This window comes from Cydia splendana, chromosome 2 (assembly GCF_910591565.1).
Source record: "Cydia splendana chromosome 2, ilCydSple1.2, whole genome shotgun sequence".
Taxonomy (NCBI): domain Eukaryota; kingdom Metazoa; phylum Arthropoda; class Insecta; order Lepidoptera; family Tortricidae; genus Cydia; species Cydia splendana.
This window is the reverse complement of record NC_085961.1, coordinates 5407738-5423628: the sequence shown is the minus strand read 5'-3', so window position 1 is coordinate 5423628 and position 15891 is coordinate 5407738. Positions and strand designations below refer to the sequence as shown.

Genomic DNA, 15891 nt, shown 5'->3' with positions numbered 1-15891 from the left:
TGTTGTAAGTAAGCCTGACATACATCCATTCTGGTGTGTAGACTTGTATTTATATAATTTATTATCTAATTCTAGGCGAATATTTCCTAGGTACCATTTAAATAATCCCTGTCGACCCTGTCGTTGTTGCGGTCGTGTTGTCATTGTCACGTGCTGTAAGGGAGGTCTCACCGCCATACTGGCGAGGGACAGATCGTTATTCCCTCGTTACTAATTTATTTCTCATTCTGCTGATATTGTTTTATTACCTACCTAGGCTGCCATTTCTCTTTATGTGAGATAAACCATTTTGACACCAATTACGCCCTCCACAGTAACGTTATTACTTAGAAGCTTTTTTTAGAGGAGCAATCAGTTTAAAAATTGTTTAAGTACCTATTTCTAATGACTAATGAGACAACATCAATATACAACGCCAGCGTGTTGATCTGTCAAAAACTCACAACACTAACAACTTGTTGTCAGCGGCGTACGGCGTAGGTATTCTCTACCGTAGTGCACACACTCTTTAGGCGCGAAGTGATGGTTTACTTTACAGGTGACCCGCAAACTAAAGAAGATACACATAATGAAAACGTACCCTAATATTACACTAATTAATAATCAAAAAGATCGAAAAGCTGTTAAAGTTCAGTTACTGCTACTAGTCTGTATCTACTGAGTTTTGCATGTGCCTTAAGACTTTCAAGGCTTTACGAGCTGTGTTTATATATATCTTGCTCAACTCAGGACTTGTTTGTAATTTGTAGGGCTTGTTTGGTGTTTTAAAATTCTTGTTACTTCTAAATTACAGGGCCGTTGTGTTGGTTTTCGTAGAAATTTATACTCGAACACGTTTCTTTTTGACTCGTAACAGTAGGGTTTATGTAAGTAAGTCTAAAATACTGGATAATTCAGTGAAAAACGTGCCTAAAAACTATGATTTTTACACAATTTACCTGTATAATTTATCATTTAATTTTGTAATTAAATAAATCGAAAAAAGAAATCTACGAAATGTATTACAAAGAATCGAATGTCTTCTGATCAGTCTGTTTAAAATGAAAACCATACAAAAAGCGTGCGTATAACACACCCTCGGAAAATACAAAGAAAATGCAATCTTTTCGCCCCTCAACCGTACTAGAGTCCTGTGCGTAATCAGTCCCCTAAAAGGGTTCAAGATGTCCGCCACGATTGGTCGCACGCGGCGCCATTCTGCGCAGGCCCTTTAGTTCCCTTTCCCATTGCTAATCTATCTCTCGGTCTTGTGAAACCAAATTATGGGAATACTGACTGCAATTAATTGCAGAATATTCATAAAACAAGTTAACTACTAAGCACGAAAAATTTTTGGAATTCGGAACACAATCATATAATCCTATTGCTGACTGTATTAGGTATAAGACTTACTTCTAATGAGCCAGAGCCTCTACCATCAGTTTTAACATTGACATAACGCTCACGTCTACGTAATTTACTTTCTGTACATCTCGCTTGCACTATTGCTCGCATATGCGAGTACGAGCGAGATGCATAGAAAGTAAGTTACGTAAACGTGAGCGTTATGTCAATGTCAAAACTGGTGGTAGCCGTACAGATGTTTCTAATGGGCCTAAATTCGATGTGTTTGTGTTTGTTATATTGAGGAATTCCTTTGGCTTCCGACTGCATCATCAATTCATCAGATCAGCATAGTTTTGCATTGTGAGTATATAATTGCCTTGTCAATGTCATCGGAATTACGGAATTACTCCCAGAATCAGATACCAGGAATTTATTTAAATTAATTCAGTTAGGTACCTACGAGATTTGCAACACATAATACGTAAAAACTAGCTTCTGAAGGAATGAAGATGATTATTGATAAAAACTAACATTATGTTCTATGTGCACACCGAGTTTCTTTTATACTTTTAGGACTAAGTCTAGTTTAAATATTTAATAATTACTATTTATTACAAACCGACGCACGCAGCAACGCCTCCAACCAGTCCATAATTAACCATAATTATAAACTACCGCATCAGTTATGTTATGGTAAACCTATAATTTACACGCCCAAAGTTCTTATTATTTTCTAACAGTTACTGTGAAATATAACATGTTTTGTATACATATTTAATTACACAAACGGGTCTACCGCGATATAATTTCATTGTTTTTACCTTTAATTCCGACGTTTCAGCTGAGTTGCACCAGCTGTGGTTACTGTAAATTTAATTAGCGATCGATTCTACTATTTATCCGTGAACTCGTAATTTTTATACTGGTTTGCCCGACTCGCTTACTTTAATCCATGGCAATTACAATGCCAGAGCAAACTGTAGTCGGGGAAAGAAGTTTGGTCGCACGTTTGGCTAAGGGCTTATGGTGTTCTGATTGAAACGATTACGGCGCGGGACTCACATGGGAAGGACGAAAATACTTTTATTTTTCGTTACTTATGGTCTTAGTACCATTACATATGGTAGCACAGCACATGTTTCACCGGGGTTCAAACAGCGATCCGAGTAGCTTTTATTACTCAAGTTGATTCCGTACGAAAAAAATAATAGAATAGAATATTAGAATAGATTGTTGATCGCTGTGGCTAAAGGCGCCCACAGATTACCAGTTCGCCGGACGATATCAGCCTGTCAGTTGTTCGGAGCTGTCAAATTTTGCGTTTAACTGACAGGCCGATATCGTCCGGCGGCCTGGTAATCAGTGGGCCCCTTAAGGGCTCATATAGATGGCGCGCGAACTTACATGCGAGTTTAGTTACATTACGGACCATAGAGGTACTTAACATCCATTTCACACGACTAATCAAATACTGCAATGTATCGTAAAACGGGGTGAGTTGGGTGAAATTTGACTTTCAAACCTCGATAAAATTTTATTTTTACATGTGAAAACTGAATGGTGTATACAGTGTGGAAAGATAAGTCGGGCCCTGGAGGGAAACTACCTTAAATCCTTAAGCTGGCTCATTTTACTTAAAGGAGACATTCCTTTATTTTTAAAAAGAAACAAAACTGCATTCAAAGATTTTCTAAAACTCGCTTGCCTCGCCCGGGACTCGAACCGACTAAAAATTCCAAAAAATAAACACTCGCAATTTTATTCTACTAGTCGATACAGTTAATGTTAATGTTAACATTTCTCCAAGAAACATTAGCCCTTACACTCGTCTGTCGTACAAAATATCCATAAAATCTAATATTTAGTACTCAAGATTTTTTTAGACAAGCCAAATTTAAGAAAAAAAAGAAAAATCTGTGAATGCAGTTTTGTTTCTTTTTAAAAATAAAGGAATGTCTCCTTTAAGTAAATTGAGCCAGCTTAAGGATTTAAGGTAGTTTGCCTCCAGGGCCCGACTTATCTTTCCACACTGTATAATAAGTGGTTCGGACGTTTGTATTTTATTTTGGGTAGTTCCATTTCATAACTTTGACGATAAAGAGGAAAACCCACCTCACCCCGTAGTGCCTCGTATTTGGGGTGAGAGGGTTTTTCATACAAAGGTGATTTTGGAAGATTGTTGGATCGATTTTTTTTATTATGAATATTACTATAGCTCCATTTTAAATTGGAATACATTATTTTTGTAGCAGTAGCCTTAAAAACCCACCTCACCCCCCTATCAATCCTTCTCTCCCCATTCATAACCCATAGCTCCCCGCGAAACCTACTCACCCCGTTTTACGGTACCTAATGAAACTCGCATGCGAGTTCTCCCACCGTCTAAATGAGCTCTAACAATACCGACCTACTTTATCTAAGAGGAAAATAAATAATTCGCTTATCGTTACTCGCTTTTTGCTAAACGTCTGCCTGAGGATATATTTGGTTTAAATATTTGCACGTCGGGGTTACGTTACGCAGAGAAGATGGCCGATGGGGTCGAAAAGTGCTCGAGTGGAGACCACGGACTAGCAAGCGCAGCGTAGGACGTCCACCCACAAGATGGACAGACGATCTTGTTAAGGTCGCCGGAAGACGCTGGATGCGGGTCGCTTCCAACCGGCACGTATGGAGGTCCAAGAGGGAGGCCTATGTTCAGCAGTGGACGTCTTATGGCTGAGATGATGATGATGATGATGATGAATACTATTGTACCCACCCTGTTGAATTAATCTTCAATTTCATGCTATCAAGTAAGGGTTTCTCGCATATGCTAATTATGTTGTCGTGTGTGTGACATTTTTAAATTTATCAGGCAGTGTCAAACGACGTTTTTATTGCTTAACCTTTTTATTCATCGTTATTTCTCAAGTTTTCCAATAATTGGTTTCTTATTCTATGAAACAGGAAATTTTCTTTCTCCATAACATGATAGGGGGCCTAGCCAAGATGCTAATCGTAGGTACATCTACTGGCGTCAAACTAAAAGAAAAAATGTATTTGAATCACAGATACATGTAATGTCACTATCTCCATAGCATAGAGTACCTACCTATTTAAGTTTCGATTGGCGTTTATTTCCATCATCGATTGTTATCTTAGGGGGCTTATTAACGATAATATATCGTTTAATATAAATCAGGTTCTGGTAAGGTACAAATAAAATATTCCGCAAATAACAGCCAAGCAAAGCCACATAACTGACGCCGTAAATCTCCGAGTTAATCAGAAGTTCCAGTTGTTCGTCCCTACGAGTAATTAGGCAAGACGAATGGCCTGAGTCTTTATTGCCCGGATAAAGATAAACAATAAAATTGACTTACTTTATTCCCGACAGTCCCCGGATAAAGGTCAATAATAGAATTCACTTAGATATGTATATTATTTATATTCTTAACTTAAATGTATCGTAAAGGAATACTTAGCATTATAGCATCGATGAATCGTTATTCATAATGGCAGGCCTGTACGGCTGAGATGGTTGGTTTTTTATCATCTGGCATCATGCCATGCCTGTCACGTTCTAACAAATATGTAAGTGCGAAAGTGACGCATGACATGACAAGTGATAAAAGTGCGACCATGATAGCACCGCAGGCCTATAAATATTATGGTCACACTTGTCTTGTCTACATGACATCGTGATAAATCATTAGCTCTTTATCATTTCATCATTTGTCATCATGCCTGTCGCGTTCTAACAAGTATGTATAAGTGCGAAAGTGACGCATAATATGACAGGTGATAAAAACACGACCATGATACCGCTGCAGGTCTGTTTCGAATACTGGGCACATTCAAGTCGCAAATTTATGTTGCGCCTCTTGCCTTATTCGCTGACGATAAATTATCCTTTGTGACATATTTTGCTGAGATTTTTGTACTTATTTGCCCTTCTATTTATAACGTTGTTAGCGTTACAAGCTGACAAACTGTCTGAATTCAAATTGGTTCACTGGTAGCAGTAGCCAGCAGAAAGTGAAAGCGTCTAGCTACTTTATATTTCAAGAGTTTTCCATAGACTTTACGGCTGTCAGGCGCAATAAACTTTAAATTTAGTACCTCTTGTCTGTGTATGGTAAGAATCCTGACCGAATGTTTAGTCATGTTTTTCCTGCTCTACCACCACATACATATGAAAGGTTAAAAGAATAAGATAAGTTTAATCCTTTCATTGCCTTCTATTCTGTCATCTTTTGGAGCGATGGCGCCATACCTTTGTCCTACTCTCGAGTAGATGGCGATACTTTTTTACATTGTACAAATTTAATGATGAATTAAAAAATAAGTATCAAAGTGAAATGGCGTTCTAAAAGTGTTAATCATTTCTGTCGAAAGATGGCAGTCAACATTTACTCAGTCAGTCAGTACATACTGACTACTATCAGAAATCTCATACTCGTACAATTTGTTGCAACTTCTGTAGAAGCCTTTACACGAGTAGTAAGAATGAATCGATTGACACGTCATTCAATAAATCAGCTCAGTAGTTTCGGCGCTACGGCGGGATACACAGTAATAATATGTACAACCATACCTACTTCTCCACTCTTTTAGTACTCGTTTCTTATACTGAATATCTGGGAGACCGAGCTTTGCTCGGAAAACATACAAAAACTCAAAAATGCGCGTTTTCCTAGAGATAAGACCTAGCTAGATCGATTTGTCGGCTCCGAAAACCCCCATATACCAAATTTCATCGAAATCGTTAGAGTCGTTTCCGAGATCCCCGAAATATATAAATAAATAAATAAACAAGAATTGCTCGTTTAAAGGTATTAATAAATGTATATAGATAGATAGATAGATAGATAGATAGATATAACCGGCATTGCTGTAGTCAGTTTCAAAGGAAGCAAATAATAAATACATATCAGATGTTTTTGCATTTTAATTACCATATTAATAATTTTCCTTTGAAAAAAGTCTACTTCTGTTGTTCCACTGCGATACCAGACGTCCGATAAAAAACCGTATTAAAACAATGTTCCTTTAACTTGCAAATATTGTCGAAAATATTCTTTTAATTCGGAAATAATGAGGGCGAAATATGCATTGCTTCCCCGTGCCTCCCGATATTAATGTTTTCTTTTGTGGTAGTAAATAATTAGCATTTTAATTAAAAACAGGTGTACATTATTGTGATAATGATAATTGACCGCTTGTTTTGCGCTTTTTATGGACTTTGCCTGAATATGCTTATCTGCTTGGTGTCATGGATTTTTGCATATATTTCTTGTGATCCTACCTAATTAAAAAGTGTTCTCAGGTATTTATTTACCCACTTTGTTAGCAAGAGTAATATATAGTGTAGGTATGTATACATAATTATTAATTAGGTACTTATACCAAATTAAATCTTTCAGGCACTAATAGTCACTAAGGAAACCCGCGTGGGCGGAAGGATAGATAGACAAACAGACAAAACTCTATGTCGATGGGCGAAACTAGTCAGGGTTCGTGGTTGATTATGGATCCCTAAAGGTGACCACTGATGAGCCTTCCAACAGTCCAAATAGCGTGGCTGCAATCCAAAATCGGTCCGTGAATGTCAAAAACGTACAATGTTTAATATTAGGATGCCGTCCATTTGGATGAATCCATTGTAACGGCATCCATTTGGAAGACTCGTCAGTGGCCTGCTTAAAAAGACTCCCTTTATAAGATTTTCAGCAACGAAAAGTACGCTGTGCAACAGAGCAAAGGGAGCACGCAGAACGTTCGTCTCCGTCGCGCGGTGTCAGAAATTAACCAATGCTTATCGTGTCGTTATCCACGCCATAACCTCGACCATAAGAGTTTCTACATATCATCCTGACCATCATCTTCTTCGAGTAGTCCCGGCTTTTTGCCACGGCTCATGGGAGCCTGGAGAGCGCTTGGCAACTAAACCCAAGAATTGGCGTAGGCACTAGTTTTTATGAAGGCGACTGCCATCTGATCTTCCAACCGAAACCCCACCGGATTGAAAGTCGCACGCTCTTACCGAGGCTGCCAGCGCTTTCAGTTGTACACATTTATTATCCTGACTGCTGACACTAAAAACCAGGCAGAAAATCTTCAGCTAAAAATAATACAAATCGCATAAATCTTGGAACATGACCCATTTCCGGTTCTCCGTGGCGCCGGAAGTAGTCTCGGCCCCGGATATGACGCCAGCAGCGACTGTTCATATCCTGTTATGCAGTGGTATTAAACAAACGACTTTCAGCTTTAAGTCTATTTGAATAGAGTTTATAGTAGCTGTGTTTTAGGATTTGATTTATAGCTCTTAGGTACTAATGTGTTTGATCGAGGTTAGGTATCGCTACAATCGATAACATGCCTTAAATGTATAGAGATGAAGTTGCATTTACTTTGTACAATAGTGTTATTTCTCTGGTACTGTTGGGGTTAGCCTGTTTGTTATTTAATGCCATTACGGAATTCTTGATGGAATTCGGCTTAATACGAGTAGATCAGCTTTGAGAGATAATTATTCTCATAATAAGACAACAACATAATTTAAGATCTTGCATTTTCAAGAATAAGATAACGTTATTGTCTTCGGTCATTAAGGCGTTATAGATACCCCCTTATCCATAAAACTTAGGACACCTTTGTTTAATTCGGTCCCTTACTAACGAACACAAACGATTATCAACCGCTTGTTGTTAAACAAAATTTCGACAGTTCCTAACAACTGACAGGCCGATACCGTCCGGCGGACTGTTAATCAGTGGGCCCCATTAGATTTGACAGCCCATAATATATACGTTTGACTGAAATTCTCATCATTTATTTACTTTCTACATTTTATACTTACTCTATTTTAGCAAAACCGCATCTTTACTGGGATAGTAGCAGATTTTTAAAGTTCTAATGCAGCTCTTTAATGTCATTAACTTCATTGTTTTTTGATTTAGCCGAATATTGGGTAGTGAAGATGCCTCAAAGTCATATCCCCCTTTATACTTTAACCGTAGGTACTATGTTTTACAATTGTAGTAAGCAATATTTGTTTCCTTAACGATCGGTTCATTCCACATATGTGTACACAACACACACAAAGTGACACACATTCGTAAGGCCCTAAATGACGTACGGTCCGGCGTAAGATATGCCTTTCCTTGTTGAACGTCAGTGTTTGCGCCCCAAATTCGCGATGCGGGCTCACCCTTTACGCGGTGAGTCACTGTTGACCTAGTCTACGTAACTAGTGTACACATAATAGTGGCTTGCTGGAATGTTCGGGAAATGCATGCCGTCATTATCATAGAATTGAAGACGGAAATTTCCGCAGTTTTTTTGCTCAAAGACGTGTTAACGTGCACTCTATACCACTGATTGACGTTTCTGGGTCATTCTCTGAGAATATGCCTGCGGTCGCGTCTAATTGCTACGACTCTTTTCATACATTTTGTATGGGACCGTAGACATATTTTTTTGTGAATGACCCTTCTATTCTGGAAGTCGTTGAAGATTACATATAGATCAAAATATGGATGAAACAAAAATTTTAGTGAGCTAGAGGTAATATAGAAAGAAACAAAATTTAACAGAGGTTTGTAAGAGGTTGCTATGTTTTATACCCCCCTATTCATACATATATGCTCCTAATGGGTTTTTTAATTTACTTTTTGACTTGTATATTTATTTTCGTTTTTACGTGATTTGTCTAGAATCCCTGTGAATCTGAAGGCTAAATGATGACTCACGCTAGACCGGGCCGCGCCCGGGCCGAGGCGTACAAAATGTCATTTTCTATGACGGCTGATCGGTGATCACGTGGTGCTTCACATAGAAAACGAAGCTCCGGAAGCTCCAGGCCGGCCCCGGCCCGGTCTAGCATGAGTCATTTTTAATAAAATTTCATTGTTATCACCACAAACAACACCACCCATAATCTGTTCAATTAAATAGTAATTGATCCGAATCGTAAATATTGCTCCCACAAAACTCGCCAGTCCGTTTGATTGTGTCCGTAAAAGTTTATTTTCTATTATACACAGTCAATAGCCTGAAAAAATACTCTATTGTCCCATGCTTTGACAATGTCGCTTCAATTTTATTATGTTAGAAAAATATTTGTAGCGTGTTATGAATGGTTTATCAACCGATGTCGAAGGCAGGTTTTGAATAGAAAAATATATTGAAAATAAGCGGACAATAGGCCTGTTGCAAGTAACAAAGAATCATGGAAATAATGGTTTCAACGAAACATATATGTTAATATGATTCTAAAAAATGGCCCAATCTCAGTATAAACTGAAGGATTATTAATATATTCAATAAAATAAAACTGCAAAATTCTCCAATCGGCCATTTTTACTGAAACGCCAATCAGAAACGTTCCAAACAGTGACGTCATCAATCCATAACATATTTCTTAGAGCAACATAGACAGCCTCATTGACCGAAATCTATACGTGGGCACCAAAGAGTTCGAAAGGTGCAAAAAAAATGTTATTACGTCCAAAAAATATTATTACACGATATAAAGTAGATATCTATTTGTTATTATTTAAATAAAATGCTAAATAATACGATATTTCAACAACAAACTTTTTTAATTATTTGGCTGAATGGAACTATCATTGCCATGTTGGCTGTCGTAACTAGAAAAAATGAAAAATTAAAAAGTAAAACCGGCGTTCGGTGATTTTCACTCAAAATTTACATGTATCTAAATAATTCATCTTAAACTGCAACTGTGTGAGAGTTTTTGTGTAAAATGAGTTATTTGGATTAGTTTTTGTAATGTATTTATCATCCCTAATCGTAATATATGGTGCTGAATTAACAATATCATTCGGATTCAAGGGAAATTCGTAACTGTAAGTATGTAAACAATATCTACCACCCTACCACCAACTAAATGATGACGTCACAAATGGCATGCGAGGCGTTTTCGCGCGAAGTTTAAACTAGCTATAATAAAATGCAATTATTTATGTTAAATCTTATGAGTATAACTGAAATATAGTGTTTTTCGGAACTAATACAAGTGTACCGACGATATTAAAAGGGTTTTCAAAATTTGTCATCAGGCCTACTGTTTGTCCTGCTGCTCTGATAACGTAATAATAGATCGTGAATTGAATTTTTATTATGTATACAAATAATATATTTGACATTGATATTTTCGTGACTTTTAAGTTCTTAAAGTAATAGAACATTTATTAGGCTTCAAATAAAAATCGCTAGTATAGGTATATATAAGTACAAACATTATTTACTTGACAATAATCCTGTTATTGTCTTCGTTAAAATTTTGATACTAATCATAATCATAATAATTTATTTATAAAACTAATTTACACGTCATTTTAAACAATTAGTAGTAGTACCTACAGATAAGTACAGTACAGTGCTTATTTTAAGAAGTCAATTAAGTATAGGTAATACTAGTTTTTAGGGTTTTAAATACGCTGTGGGATAAAAAAAACTTATAATTTAGAAACACCATCTGGGACTCCCAGCCCTAATGCATCACCCAGAACAATTAAATGAAACAAAGCGCCTTTCTTAAACTTTTTAACAACGACTTCGCCAAAACACTCATTTACATTTTATGTTCCGTGCTACACTATTCCACCATTTTCCAAAACAGCCTAACTTCATACCACCTCCGTGACACATATTCCCTCATGCAAACGGGAATATTCGAGGCAGTATTTCACACGAAAACATGGTACAAATTCAGCTGCAAAACTTATTTATTATTATTATGTGGAATATGGTAATTGTGTTGTGGTTTTGTCTGTAGTTTTGGGACGAGGTTTCATATAATTATGCGTGAAATATGATATGTTTCGTCAGATTTTAACTTTGTAATGTGGAAGTTTTCCATATTTATATAGCTACTCGTTGTAAAAAATAAATATCCAGGCTTTTAACGACATAAAATATTTGGACAATCTTCCAGATGTTTGAAATAAATATTATAATTAGTATACATAAGACTTTCCTTATTGAGAGAATTTATCATAAAGTTTAAAAAAGAAAAAATTTGGGAAGTTTTTTGACTCTCAACTCAAGATTAATTTTTTGAATAAGAAACAAACTTTGAAGCATGGACTAGTTTCAATATCCAAAGAGATTACCCGCGAATATAGTGCATGTCAGTAGGTCTAATATGGTCGGCTCTTTATCATTTGTCACCACGCCTGTCACGGTCTAACAAAAATAAACAAGTGCGAAAGTGACGCATTACATGACAGGTGATAAAAATGCGACCATGATACCGCTGCAGGATAAAGGATCTAGGCCAATATTCATTCATCAGTGTCCATTCCCATATTGGATCTAATATCACATAGGTACCTTAATGAAAATTCTTCGAAACGACAAAGCCACGTGCCAACGGCCAAATTGCCTCCATCCGGACAAAGCTGATTGAAAATTAAACTCGCCAGTCATGGCGTTCGGAATTCGAAAGTCATGAGACGTATTTTTGTATTAACTCTCCGACTTAATCAACCCGTACCTTGTTTTTGTTGATCGTAATTTTAGTTAAGGAAAACGCCGAGCATTTCCCGTTTAGATTCAAGACAATCTCCATCTCTGTCGCTGATAGTCTTCAGCGTGAGTCGGAAAGGGACGGAGTGAACGTTCCAGATTTCGGAATAAAATAACAATTTAATGACGATAACGGGAAAGCTAATTGCAGATAACAGTAACGTGAAGTAGATCGGTTTTTCTTTCCTGCCCTGTTAAAACATCGTAAGGACATTTTAACGAGATTAAATTTAAAATCGGTGCTAAAACTATGTATTACGAATATTAAATGCCTGTTTTTCTACCTTTTGACGAAAAAAACATGGAAAGGTTTTTGATATGTAGATCAAAAGGGGTCCAATTGCTTTGCATCAATTTGTTGTATGGTGGACGTTCGACTGGTTAAAGTTAACGACGACTTGTGCCTTTGTAAGATGGCTCACATTTATTCAACTCACAGAAATCTAGTGATGACTAGAATGTACCTTGACAGCTGATGGTACCTGAAAAAGAAGATGATTTTTAATTCAAAATTATTAAAAGAAAAAAAAACAAATTAGGTATATAGGCTGTTTTAGGGACGCATCTACAGTGGGTACCTACATATGTGAAAACGTCATAAGCGCGCTATAAAATGAGTGTAGGGGCCCGATTCGGATTTTGAAATAGACATCTGTTAGATATCTTTTAGACATCACCAAGATACGATAACGATATGTTTAAGATCTAACCTGTCAAATTTGACATTTGCGCGATTCTGGAGATACTCTTGAACGATTTCCACAGGATATGACTTAGAGATCCAATTCACATCTAATAGCTATATCTTACTCTATCTAACGTAAAAGTGACATTGGTTGCCCGAATTGCGCTGCAAAAGAGAACTAGTTGATATCTAGACTATAACGTATCTAGAATGGATCTAGTACGTGTCGTCTCTTGTGAATATCTTGAAGTTCGAATACAGCAGTTAGTAGAATATTTGCCCTTGCGTAGCGCAGCCTTAGGCCTTGCACATTGTACAGAGTTTTTGTTTACTACGTCGGTATCAAACAAGCATATCGTTTCCTATGGACGCGTGCAACAACATCAGTTGAAACGAGCTAGTCCCATCGTTCGAAAAAGCCCCATAGCTCCCGAATAGCCCCACTTCACGCTGGTGAATTACAATTAAATTATAAAATTGTGCGAGTTCAGAGCTCCAGGCCATAACTTCCATAAACTAATATACATTTCAACAATGGATATGCATTGTGCTGGGTACAATGGTCGCTAGATTGCCCAATGTTTTAGTGGGAATAGTTTTACCCGGCTGCAATCGGGACGTATTTCAGTATGACCCCGTACTAGTGCCGGCAATGAAACTGTCTGCTGTGGGATTTATTTGGCCAGAGATGTAATCCTAACGCTAGCTGAAGGTAGGAGATAAACACTTAGCCAGACCAGTATAAATAAAACTACTGATGTTGGAAAAACTTCGAAAATTCCTCATATTTTTGTATGGGAATAGAAATTTTACACTTCCATAGTGAAAGTGCTGGCAAATCTTTAATCTTCAATTTAGGCATATTACTTACAATGCACACATGAATGTCAGAAACTACCACTGGTGGGGGGATCACCTCTCTCTACAGCTGACTGTACACCACGGCCCCAAAAAGACACGAGTACCGGCGCAAAAAACTCGGCGGAACTTTTTTTTTCAAATACTTAATTATACATAAAATGAAAGTCCTGGTCCATTTGTTTCCCATAAAGTTTTAAGTCATAATGTATTGTTTGTCATATCATTAGTCCTAAAACTGAAACCGTTTACTTTTCAGGATTTTCGTAAGGTTATCCTATAGATAGGTTAGGTTAGATTTGTTTTATGGCAATCCTGAAAACTGCCGCGTTTCTGAACCAAATAAATAATGACTAACGAAAATGCGGGTAATCAATACATTATGACTTCAAACTTTTTGGGAAACAATAGAGACCCGAAAATCCTTCCTTTGCTTTCTGTGAAATTTTCCTGAAATTTCCTAGAACTCTGACAAAATTTTGGTAACTTTCTGCAATAAATGTACATCTGTAGGTAAATAAAACTAAATTAATACGTACTACAGAGTGTTCAATCCAAATAGGGCAGTGAAGGAAAATCAAACTATATAAGATACATTGTGCTTAGGAGATAAAATTTGTGCTTAGGAACAAGAGTTAGACCAAGAAAAGTCTGCAGCGATTTTGATAGCCCACGCAGTGAAAGTGTTAGGTAGGTAGGTATTTATACGCCATAATTTCATAGAAGTTTGACGTTTAAAATAACACTTTCACTGCGTGGGCTATCAAAATCGCTGCAGACTTTTCTGGTTAAGCTGGTTACGTAAGAACATTGGGAATGCGTGGTCAAAATGGCGGGCAGTGACGGATCACTCGTTATTCGGAAAAGCTTTAAACTGGGCGCTTTGTGAGTTGTGCCGCAAATTGTCAGTGGCAACGAACGATATATCACTCTCAGTTGGAAAAATAATGTCTACCAGTTCCTGACGGCATTGTTTTTGACAGCTTGTGACGTCATAAATATATTGTGCATACCAGCATACCAAGAAATTGCCAGACATTACGTTAGTATTATATTAATACTAGCGACCCGCCCCGGCTTCGCACTTGTTACACAAATCCTTAACAAGTTATACACCTTCCTCAAGAATCACTCTATTGATTGGTGAAAATCGCATAAAAATCCGTTCAGTAGTTTTTGAGTTTATCGCGAACATACATTACACGGAAATAGACAGACGCGGCGGGGGACTTTGTTTTATAAGGTGTAGTGAAAGGTGTTTTTCAATGATGTAGTAGACAATGGATCGAATTATCCTTCCGAGATTAAATATTAAAAAGAAACGTAGACCTCCGCAAGAGAACCAAAGGTCGTCAACATCTCAGAGAGTTTTCAAGTGGTAGTGGGTCCACCACTGATAGAACCCACGATGTCTGAAGTAGGAAGAGCGTCGATCCCGATAATGATTGATAATCGTATTTAATAATCAAGTGGTAGAAAGAGAAATGAGGTTACCTACTATGAACGAGAACTGAGAATAGGGTCTTAAGTAAGCATTGGATGAGGGTAGAACTGTATTGGTAGAAGTCAAAGTCTGACTCTTGTACTTACTAAGTATTCATATTGAAAACATTTCATAATATTAATCAATTACTAAGGATAGCTAACACCCGCATCGATAGCAATATATAATCAAGTTGATTTTGTCCTGAGATTTCTCGTTCGACATCTGAAGAATTGTTTCTACGTTACTGACAGTAACAGTTTAAGAAAGATATTCACTACCTTCTTTAAAGGAAAATCCGTTTGAATTATGTATATAAAGTAAGCTAGCTAAGATATCTGCTAACTCTTTGTTAACTTTAGATATAGATGGTCAAGCAAATCTTGTCAGTAGAAAAAGGCGCGAAATTCAAATTTTCTATGAGACGATATCCCTTCGCGCCTACATTTTTCAAATTTGCCGCCTTTTTCTACTGACAAGATCTGCTTGACCAACTATAACACCGATCCATTCTCAAAATTCCTGTTTCCATTCCAGTGTATTTCGCTCTGTTTGTGGTGTCACATGGCTTGTTAGGGATGCTGATGCTGGCGATATTGAATCATGGCGCGACGTTGACGGATGCCCCGCGGGACTCGCAACAAATAGCGATACAATGAAGTTTACAAATATGGAGCTCTCAACGTGAACCATGTAGTTTCAAAAATTATATAAATAAACCTTGTTTATTTCTTTATGCTTTTCTAATGCAGGTACAGAAGGTTCACTCTCTTAATAAAACGTGTCTATTACGACAGATATGACCGCAAGGTGGCGCAAGCGCGAGCAGACGTCCGTTCCGTAGCAGTGCGCGGGAATTACTGCTAGACACCAAAATTGGTGTGGGTCGCATGTACTTGTAGCGAGGCGACGAAATCGCGGGGTGAGCCACGTCTGCTAACACATAAGAAAAGGTATTAATTTTTTTCCTTAAAGGCATCTCTTTAACACATTGAGT

At 37.3% G+C, this 15891-nt stretch overlaps 1 protein-coding gene and 1 long non-coding RNA gene across 3 annotated transcripts in view; both read right to left on the bottom strand.

Moving 5' to 3' along the window:
* The window catches only part of LOC134802301 (pikachurin-like), a 161321-nt gene that overhangs the window by 121077 nt on the left and 24353 nt on the right, over positions 1 to 15891 (bottom strand). The window contains exon 2 of one of the 2 annotated variants that reach the window (XM_063774887.1): positions 12333 to 12350. The exons of the other annotated variant lie outside the window; for it this stretch is intronic. The gene's annotated coding sequence lies outside the window, so the exon portion shown is untranslated. The remainder of the gene's footprint in view (positions 1 to 12332; positions 12351 to 15891) is intronic. 2 annotated transcript variants of the gene reach the window in all.
* LOC134802929 (uncharacterized) overlaps positions 1 to 15891 on the bottom strand; it is a 205425-nt gene that overhangs the window by 184682 nt on the left and 4852 nt on the right. The gene's annotated exons all lie outside the window — the stretch shown is intronic.